The 8786-nt window shown below is 34.1% G+C and overlaps 1 pseudogene; it reads left to right on the top strand.

Annotated features, from left to right (window-relative positions):
• The first annotated feature begins 2474 nt into the window (after positions 1-2474).
• On the top strand, positions 2475-3176 carry LOC109459316 (proteasome subunit alpha type-2; annotated as a pseudogene).
• The last annotated feature ends 5610 nt before the right edge of the window (positions 3177-8786 follow it).

Below are 8786 nucleotides of genomic sequence, written 5' to 3'. Positions count from 1 at the left end.
AATATATTTTTGGAATTTGCTGCGGGCCAATTAACAATGGATTGCGAGCTGCAGTTGACCCGCGGCCACAGTTTGGACACCCCTGGTCTATATCTACTGGGGTCAACTTAGGAAAACTACATTTTCCTAGATAGCTAGCCATATCATCTAGTTTTTCAAAGGTATTTGTATAGAGGTCTGCACAGTAGTCTCATTTTAAAAAATTCTTCTATTTCAATAATTATTTCCCCCACTGCCATTAATTTTGCATATTTGTGGTTTCTTCCTCAATTAAGTTAGCTGGTACTTTGTCTATTTTGTAGATGTTTAAAAAATATCTTGTTTTACTAATTAGATCTGCTGTTTTCCTATTGTTTCCCTCATTAATTTCTGGCTTATATTTATTATTTTTTCCTTGTGTTATGTTTTTGTTTACTTTGCCATGGTGGTGGTTATTGCTTTACTGGCTTTTATGAGTTGAGAATTTAGCTGATTTTTTCATTTTCTTTGTATTGATGAAATGTTTAAGGCTATGAATTTTCCTCTATTAACAGCTTTAAATATATCCCATAGATTCTGAATTGTAGTGTTTCAACCAATTATGAAGATTAAAAAGGGACAGTGATCTTCTTTTGGCTTCGCTTACCTATATATCTTCAGCTGCATATCAAAAGCACTTTATCACTCCATTTTGCCATCGTAAATCTTTAATGATATGGCTTGTAGTATTGATTTCAGTATATAGACCCTAGAGAGCTTAACCAACTTTTAGAGATTTTAAAAAATGATTAATAGGTCCATTTGGACATGTCTTAGTAATAAATGTCTAGGTCAAAAATAACAATGATAAATTTTAGAAGTTCTGCTATTTCAGTTACACAGAGGGTGCCAAAAAAAGTATATACATTTTAAGAAAGTTAAAAACTGTATTAAAACTGTAATACTCGATATATACTAATAACAAAAGATTAATACAAGTCATGTGTATACATTTTTATGACACTGCTGATATTTTCTTTTATTTAATCACAATTTGATAGAAGTGCTTTTCAATTTAAAGTTTTTAAAACAAACTTTTTATTTGGGAATGATTTTATATTTATAGAACAGTTGCAAAGACAGTACAGAGTTCCTGTATGCTCGTCAACCAGTTTCCCCTACTGTTAATATCGTGTTATCATGGTAATATCATCTGTTAAACCCAAGAACCAACATTGCTGCATTCCTGGGAACTATATGCCAGACTTTTGTTGGATTTCTTCAGTTTTTCCATTCATGGTCTTTTTCTGTTCCAAGATCCAATCCAGGGTATCACATTGCATTTACTTATTATGTCTCCTGAGTTTCCTCTGGCCTAGTACAGTTAAATACTAGTTTTTAAATTTCCAGGAGGAAGGGTCTTTTAGCTTTCTAAAAAATATCTTATTCATAATTATTGATTTTATGGCATTGTCATCACAGAGTATTATTTTCCCATTTTATGCAACTTACTTTCCTTGTGACCTAGTATTTGATTACTTTTGTAAATATTCTATGTGTGCTTGAAAATAAAATGTGGTCTCTATTATCAGGGTTAGAGTTGAGTATAGATCCATAAGATCTGTTTTATTGAATATGTTATTTAGGTTTTCTGTATCTTTATTGTCTACTCGATCCGTCTTGTACTGGGAGTGCGAGTCTCCTATTATTAGTATGTTTCTATCTATTTCACTTTGCATTTCTTATGGTTCTGCTTTATAAAGTTTTTCTACTTCATTTGCTGCATTGATACTTATAGCTGAGCTTTATTGTGAATTTTAACATTTAATATTTAAACGGCCCTTGTTATCTTTAATGACTTTGGCTTCAATTCTATCTGTTTGAGACATCAGAATCTGAAGGCTTGCTTTCTTATTATTTTCATTTTCCTGGTGTGCCTTTGTCCATTACCCCTTTTTAAACATTGTTGAATTAATTCATTTTAGGTGTGTCTTCTTGAATATAGCATAAAGTTAGATCTTTCTTTGTGAGCAAAATTGAGATTCTTTTGCTTTTAATAAGTGAGTTAAGACCATTTACATTTATTGATATGACTTGTGTTTAGTCTTAACTTTGTCAAAATATCTTTTTTTAAAATTATTTTCAGGTGTATAATTATCTTATAAGCACTATGTGTACTATATTGTTTTCTATGTTTCTTTCTCTATGTGATGTGTTTCCTTTGCTTTTTTTTTTTTTAATTTTCTTTTAATATTCAGGAGGCTTTTCTAGTAGTTACTTTGGTACTGATACCTTTTAAGAAACACCCCCAGTCCCACATTTCCCTTATTTAATCTTTTCTATCTAGTTTCTGAGTTTTTAATGGTGTCCTTTTACACCCAGTAATTACCTATTCACCAGTCAGTCAACTCATTCTATTTTCCCCATAGATGAATGGACATTTGAGAGTTTGGCAGAGTTTGGCAATTATGAATAAAGCTACTATAAACAACAAACAAAAGGGCTCTCTGGGTAAAATGGAAGAGCGCGGTTATCGCTTTTCATTGACTGCACTCAGACCTTCTGTTTAACTTGTCCAGATTGAATGTGATTTGTTTGCTGTAGCTGGAGGAGTCTCTTCAGTGGGAATTACAACTACAAATCGTGTGATATTAGCAACTGAGAAGAAACAAATCCATTCTGTATAACGAGTGAAGTGTACACAAAGTGAAACCAATTACAAGCATACAGATTTGGTGTGGAGAATCATGGGCCCAGATCACAGTGCCTACACACAGACGTCAAAATCTGGCTCCACAATACTATCTTGTTTACCAAGAACCCATTGCCACAACTCAGCTTGCACAGACAGTCATTTCTGTGATAGAAGAATATACCCAGTCAGGGGGTGGTTCCTCATTCAGAGTTTACTTCTTTACTTGTTTGTGGCTAAAATGAGGGACGGCCATATTTATTTCAGTCAGATCCATCTGGAGCTTACCTTGCCTGGGAAGCCACATTAATGGGAAAGAACTATGTGAATGGGAAAAGTTTCCTTGAGAAAATATATAATAAAGATCTAGAACTTGAAGACATTATTCATACAGACATATTAACCACGAAGGAAAGCTTTGAAGGGCAAATCACAGAGGAAAACAGAAGTTGGAATCTGCAACAAAGCCAGATTTAGACAGTTTACTCCAACTGAAATTAAAGATTACTTGGCTGCCATAGCATAATAATGAAGTGACTGAAAAATCTGGAATTTCAGGTAATCTATCGACTGAAACATGTTTAAAGTATATTTTGTTTTGCAGACATTTTGTATACTTGTCTCTACGTGGTTTAACAGACTTGTTTTTTTTTAAAATAACACTTATAAATCGTAATAAACTGATAAGTAAAAAAAAAAAAAAAAAGAATATGCCTCTATTGTTTTCTCTGTGTTCTTCCTGCTGACTGGAGAACACCTCTGCCATACTGTGTAACACCTACTTTTCCTTCAAAACTCAGCTCTGAAAGCAACTCATTTGTGATTTTGTTTTTTTCCTTGAGTCTTCCAGGTTGGGTTAGGTGCTCCTCTTACACTCAGCCCTTTAGTACAATGTTAGAAACCTCCTAATAAATCTAGTCACCAATTATTTTCCAGCTTCATCTCTCCCACAAATTTATAGGCAGATTTGCATAATGTTTAAGAAAGAGGGCTCTGATATCAGACTTCTAGAACTAAAATCCTGGGGCTACCACCTCTAATTGTGTGACTGTGGGCAAATTTGCTAACTCTGAGCTTATTTCTTTGTTGGCAAGATGGAGATTTTAATATCACCAACCTCCTAATAAAATCAGGTGTCATGATAACATGAGGTAATCCATTTAGTAAATTGTCCCATACTTACTAAGCACTCTCTACATAATAGCTATATTAGTAATAATTAGTAACAGTATGTCTCATGCTGGACTTTGCTTGTTTTTTCTAAAGTCTGACATTGGAAGAAGCCCTCAACCAATAAGTACAAAAACTTTCCTCCTAGAGATAAGTACACAGAAAGAAAATCAAGATATGCATAGTGATATAGGGTAGAGGACAGTGAAATTAGCCTGTGAAAAAGTTTCAAGAATGGGTTAGAACTTAGAAAGAAAGTGCTTTATGAGGCTCTTTTTAATGGTGGAGAAAAGATTGGTCTGGCCAGAAGAGACATTTGAATCAACACTGGAATAGTAGATTAGAATTTTACATAAAGAGCGATTTCAAGTTATCTTTGAAAAAGGCATTGGATTAGACTATATTGAGATTTATTTTAAGGGACTAAAAATATCAAAATTTACTATTTTATCTTATAAACGAAATTATAGCTATTAAGAAGAACATGTATTTTATGTTTCAATAACAACAAAAACTTTAAGTACTTCGCATGTTCTGGTGAATTTTCTTTCTCCTTATGCCAAGCATTTGTAAAATAAAATGGTTAGATGAATGATCATACCTCTACCTCTGACATTCTGACATCTTAAGAAATTCTGTTTTCCTAAGAAGATTTCTATGGTGGAGAAGGAACAGTACTATAGTAACATCCTTCTTAGGGAGCTTTCTTCAATGGAAGGTCATTTAGAGTTTAATGGGATTAATTTGGCTGACACGCTCAATTTTAAAAGGAATCTCTGTTCTTGTGCCAGCCAGCATGGATTTTGACAGGCAAAAAGCTCAGATGCTGCCAATTTCACCCAGGAGTACAGCCCTATAAGCCATGACTCTGGCTGAAAGCTGCTTGCAGACACTGGTTGCTGAGATGATTAATAGACAGTTGGATGAAATCTTCCTGGGTTCCCAAGGAGTAAATCCTCCTTGTCCTTCAGGCTATTCCAGCCCTGTCTCTGGGACGCTCTTCCCAATCTGTGCTCAAAGGGCAATGAGATTAGAGGTGACCAGCGCTCTACCCTCATGCACAACTGAAGATGAATTTTGTACTAAGAAGTTTCATTCCAAAAGGCAAAGCCGAAACTTCCACGCATGGAGGCAGCACTGGCAGCCCAGTGTATTCCCCTCTCCCTCTCTGACCCTTCTCTTTCTGTATCTTCAGACGCACAAAGGAAGGGCTTTCTGTTGGTGATACTAGCATTTTCAATAGCAACTGCTCTTTTATCTTCCTCCAGTGCTGGCAGGGACATTTCTCTTAAACTCCAGCTGCTTTAAATATATATTTTTTTCATTTTACACTTCTTCCTATGGATAGGGAGGGCCTTGGTGACTGAGGGCAGGGAAGTTATAAATAATTAGGACCAACCCAGCAGAAGCTGAACCCACTGGGATTCTGAATAGATTTTCCCCTTACACGAGTATCCCCAATTAGCTAGATAGATTCCATTTTTATACTTCTTCTAAAGCTGTAGGTGAAGGAGATCATACCAGAATACACAAGGTATTGATCCATGGAACACATTTCTGTGACAACTATATTTTTGCACATTGAACTTAATTGATTTGAGAGGACTTGCCTTGGAGTCAAGGGACAGTGATGCCATCAGGCTACTGTACGGGCTCAGTATCTGCCCCCGGAAGCTAATACTTTTACTGATTAAGACTTATACTTGGGACACAAACAGACTTCATTTCAGGCTAGGCCCCACTTCTTACTGTACATATATGTGTTAACAGGCAGGTTACTTAATATCTTTTTATACTAGTCTTTCCCTCTCTAATGCTAAGATAATAATAATGTCTCTGCCATAGAGTTATAGTAAGATTAGGTGAAGTAATTTAAATGCTTAACACACACCAGCTAAATATTAAGGCCTGGACAACATTTTCTTTACCTCTGTATCCTTTATCCCTGAATGCAGGCTTCTTGGCCCCAAGTTATATGTATTATAGCCTGAATTAGATTGGCGGCAGGGGCAAGAGAAAGAAAAGGTTGGCTTACAGAGACTTTGCAATGACAAAAATAGGACAAAGTCAATCCTTTTTTGAGAGGTGAGAGTGAAATCAAGGATAATTTTTAGGTTTCGAACTTCATCGACAAAGAAGATGGTGATGTTAAGGAACGGGAAGTTAGGAGAGAACATATTTTGAGACAGAAGATGAAGAGGTTAATTGCTGACATACAGATGTTCAGGCATTGATAGAGCATCCAGAACAAATGTCCAGCAGGCAAATGCAACAATTGGGAAAATGTTTTATTTTTGTTTACTTCTAGAAATTATGGAAAGATTCAATATGATTTTGATTGTTTTATTTTGGATAGTTTTGCTCAATATTTTTAATAGTATATAATTTCCTTCTACGGTCCGTCAGCATTTGAATACATTTTTAACTTAATTTTTAAATACACTTCTCTTTTTGGAGGAACTTTACATTGTAAACAGAGGGTGGCAAATTTAATTTTTTTTTCTCTAATAATTTTATCCTTATTTGAACATGTTTTGCTCTTTAACTTAAATGGCAGAAGAGTTAAAGAACAAAGCATTCTTCCTAGAACTTAGGAATTCTAACTACACACGGGTGTGTTAATTAATTATTGCTTTATTGAGTAGCAACTCAGAAATCTCTCAGAATGGAACTCCCTTAAGGAAATGTTTCCCTAAACTATTGTCTATGTCTATGAGTTGTTGTTTCTTCATTTGTTTGTCTTGCTCCTTTGTTGTTTTCAGTTTTATATACCACATATCAGTGAAATCATGTGGTTCTCTACTTTTTCTGTCTGACTTATTTCGCTTAGCATTATAATCTCAAGATTAAATAAAGGTCTTCTGGATATTTGGATTAAAAAAAAAAAGAAAATGTCTCCCTTTTCTAAAAGAGATTTTCTGAGAATAATCCTATTAGGCTAGAAGCTTGCTAAGCTTATCAACTTTAGACATATTTTCTACAAAGGGGAGGAAAAAATCCAAATAGAATGAATGTTACAGGTAAATATTGACAGAAAATATATATTTAACTTCAAAAAATAACAATCACATGATATCCAAATGTCAGTTTCAGGTCAGAAAAAAAATTGGTGACATTTTAAGATGTGAGCTTAATAACATTTAGATAAAAAATTAAAAATTCAGTCTACCTTTAAATATCAGGGTCAATGTGACTCTTTCAGTAGTCATATGTATTTTTAAAATTAAGAAGAAAAATAGCTTTTTGTATATTTCCATATATTTGCCAATTCTAACACTGTATTATTTCCTAAAAATTTATGTTTCCATCCCCTTCAACCTCAAGAACTTCTGTAGCATTTATGAGGTACAGGTCTGCAGATAAAAATTCTTATCTGAAAATGCCTTTATTTGATCCTGATTTTTGAGGATATTTTTGCTAAAGATTAAATTTTGCATTCATTATTAAAAAAATATTTCAGCGTTTTACACCACTTCTTTCCCCATTCCTCAGAAAAGGAATGGATGTTGGCACTAAATTCATTACTTGAGCATTCTCTTGATCTTTTCTCATCTACTGTTCTTTTTTCCTTTCTCTGTTGCCTTCCTGAAAAAGAGAGTGGTGTTGTACATGTGAAGGGTGAAATGTTTGAGCAGTTGACAAAGAAGTACCCACTCTTACTCCTTGTTCTCCTCACATTATTAAACTTCAAGGAACTTGCCTATACCTCGGGGCTGGTAACACCTCAAAAGGAATATAGTACATAGATAGCAATAAAATGCAGTGTGAGTCTGAATTGTAGAGATTATTTGACATCTGCTGCTTTTCCACATGATGGGAAAGCTAATACTAACTCTTCAACTAGAAAACCACAGGTGACGAGTATAAGAAATGAATTTATAAAAAAATCAAATTAAATATAGTACACTAATCATTATTGTCTTGTATAGCATTTCCCAAATTTTGTTGAGATGAGAATGTATCCCAACATATTTCTTGGAAAAAGGGTTAAATGATTTGATAAATCTGGGAAAAAAAACTATTTTGAGAACAGAAATGGGGGTTTATTACCACCCACAAGTTACAGATTTACCAAGATTGGAAGTACAGTAAAATCCTCTTGGCACTGGTTAACTATGCTGAACGTGATTAGTTTTTTCTTGGGTGATTCAGAAAGTACATCAACATCTTTCTCTGTCTTGCTTTCTCTATATACATTCTCTGCATTGGTAACTTCATCCATTTTCATGGCCTCTGAGAGCTGATGACTCCTGAATTTATCTTTTTAGTCAAAACTTTTCTCTGAATACATTTAATAACCTATCTGGCAGTTCTTTGAAGTTTTGTAAACATTTCAATCCAGAACTTTTAATTCTACCCTCCAACCCCAAATATACTTTTACCTAGTCTTTCTTATTTAAATAAATGGCATTATCATGTACTCATCTGGAAAGTTTGCAGTCATCATTGATTCTTCTCTGTGTTCAATCCATTAGTGACTCCTATTTGCTGTTGGTTCTCTTCAAAAGTATACCCTGAGCTCATATAATAGTCCAAGACATTACTTAGTTAAATATGGAGGGAACAGATGTTTATCATGTTATTCTCTGAGAAATTAAAGTCTTACAGACTATTCTCATGCCTAAAATTAATTGTTTTCTCTTTTTCATTTCCTTATTATTACCCGATTAATGAAGAGTAGGAAATATAAGATTCCCTGTGATAATTTAGGTCAGGGGTCAGAAAACTATTGCTATAGGTCGTATGTAGCCTGTCCCATGCTTTTGTAAATAAAGTTTTATTGGAACACAGCAAAGTCCATTCTTTTAAATATGCTCTGTTTGTTAAAACAGCAGAGTTGAGTAGTTGTGACAGAGGCTATATGACCCAATGAACCTACAGCATTTGCTATATTATTTCTTACAGAAAAGGCCTGATTTAAATAAATGCTGTAATACTTTAAAGATAGTGAATCTTTAGTTCTAAA

Source organism: Rhinolophus sinicus, linkage group LG01 (assembly GCF_036562045.2).
Source record: "Rhinolophus sinicus isolate RSC01 linkage group LG01, ASM3656204v1, whole genome shotgun sequence".
Taxonomy (NCBI): Eukaryota; Metazoa; Chordata; class Mammalia; order Chiroptera; family Rhinolophidae; genus Rhinolophus; species Rhinolophus sinicus.
Note: the sequence above shows the minus strand (reverse complement) of the source record. Positions and strands in the feature narration are given on the sequence as shown.